The sequence below is a fragment of the Octopus bimaculoides genome, chromosome 21 (genome assembly GCF_046866305.1).
Source record: "Octopus bimaculoides isolate indiv1 chromosome 21, ASM4686630v1, whole genome shotgun sequence".
Taxonomy (NCBI): Eukaryota; Metazoa; Mollusca; class Cephalopoda; order Octopoda; family Octopodidae; genus Octopus; species Octopus bimaculoides.
In genome coordinates, this window is record NC_142948.1 from 38,263,209 (window position 1) to 38,265,708 (window position 2,500).

The following is a 2,500-nucleotide window of genomic DNA, read 5'->3' on the forward strand; positions in this document are numbered from 1 at the left end:
CTGTTAGGGGGTTAATGAAATAAGCACCAGTAGGGTAGCGGGGTCGAAGTTGCTGGTCCTGTGCCAAAACTTGAAACCAGTCTCACCGATAGCTAGAAGGTGGTGATCAGGTGGAACTATCACAGCATCGGACAACAATCTTTTGAAGTTTGGAAAATTACTATTAGTAAATCTCACAACCAGAGATATTAAGCAATGGTGCTTTGGAGTAAAGGTTGTTTGTCAAAGGTTGTTTCTCTTCACCACAAGTTCCATCCATTGTAAGCAACCAGCACTTCTTTAGGCAGCTGTCCTCCTCATCCACAAGCATCACATGACCAAATCAACTCAGTCATCTCTCTTGCATACAGACATTGCACATCCAGCAGAGCATACTAGTTTCATTACTTTCTAGTCTTTGCTTGTCCTCTGCATTCAGGACCCATGTTTCACTACCATGTAGCATTGCACTATATACATACATACATACATACATACATACATACATACATACATACATATATATATATATATATATATATATATATATATATATATATATATATATATATATATATATATATGTATGTATATATGTATATATATATGTGCGTATATATGTATATATGTATATATATATAAGCAAACAAACATGCATGCACACATACACACACACACACATAAATACACACAAAAGCTTCTTTATTCATTTTTTATTATTGTTGATGTTATTTTATTTCCATTTTTTTATTATTATTTATTCCTTTTACCTTTTCCAACATTTTCATAACATTTTTTTTTCCCTTCGTAGATTTTTCCATTCTTCTTTATCTTTTTTTTTTTTACTCTTTCATTTTTCGCTGAATTTGGTTTTTGATTTTTTTTTTTTTTGTGCCTTTGTTTATTGTTGGAAAGTATTTTATAGATGAAGCTTTCATCATTTCTTGCGAAATCAAAGAAAAAAAAAAAGGAAAAAAAGAGAAAAAAAAACACGAAAGAAAGAAAAGCAAAAACAAATAACATGCCCCACCCACAAAAAAAAAACATAGTCAAAGATTGAATAAAAAAAATTATAAAAGAAATGTGGAATAGTCCAGGTTTTATCTGTAGTTTATTTATTATCTTGTTTTGCTATTTTTTTTATTTATGTACATATATATACATACATACACATATATATACATATATATACATGTATATATACACATAATATATATGTATATATATATATATATATATGTATATATATATATATATATATGTGTATAAATATATATATGTATATATTATGTATATATGTGTGTGTATATATATATATATATATATATATATATATATATATATATATATATATATATATATATATGTATTTATATATATGTGTGTATATATATGTTTCTTTTCTGCTATTTGGTTGTGAAATAAAGGGAGGGGATCAGACGGAGAAGAAAATAAAAGTAATAAAAAAAATTGTAGAGAGAAAAAACCACGATAGCATTTTGAGTGGGGGAGACCCCCCCCCCCCCGCCTCCACCTAACATGAGCAGTAAGAATAATGATGATGATGACGATGGTTGATGATGGCGATGATGATGATGGCAACAATAATAATAATGATAGTAATATCAATAAACTTGATGAAGATACTGCTGCTGCTGCTGTTGCAGCTACTATTACTACTACTACTACTACTACTACTACTACTACTACTAATAATAATAATAATAATAATAATAATAATAATAATAATGATAATAATAATGATAATAATGATAATAATAATAATAATAATAATAATGATAATAATAATAATAATAATAATAATAATAATGATAATAATAATGATAATAATGATAATAATAATGATAATAATAATGATAATAATAATAATAATAATAATGATAATGATAATGATAATGATAATGATAATAATGATGATAATAGTAATAATTTATGATGACGATGCTGCTGATGATGATGACGATGATAATGGTAGTAATAATAATAATAGTTTTCGTAATGATAATATTCAAAAAAGAAGGCAATGGTGATAAATATGCAAAAAAGAACAAAAAAAAAAAAAAGAGACAAGAATAAATAAATGAATAATACACAAGAAAGAAATCGAAATGAAAGGTAAAAGAGGTAAGTAACTTCATTTGGGAACGAGGTAGGAATGGTAAAAAAAAAAGGTGGAATAAAAAACAATAAAATTGTCCCCTGGGAACAAGGTATAATAAAATTCAAGATGACTAAATATAAACAAGAAAATACACACACACACACACACGCATCTTTTGGAAGTTCCTTTTATCATGTGTATATGTATGTATATATATATATATATATATATATATATAGACAAACATATATACATATGTATATGCAACTGCATATATATATGTGCACATAGGTATCTGGTTATGAGTATTATGTTTCCATTCGTAACACACACACACATATATATATATATACATATATATATATATATAGTCACAGAGAAATATATTTTACTGGTTTG

General features: G+C 26.2%; 1 protein-coding gene across 1 annotated transcript in view; it reads right to left on the minus strand.

Moving 5' to 3' along the window:
• Positions 1-2,500, minus strand: part of LOC149131566 (uncharacterized) — a 209,935-nt gene that overhangs the window by 10,455 nt on the left and 196,980 nt on the right. The gene's annotated exons all lie outside the window — the stretch shown is intronic.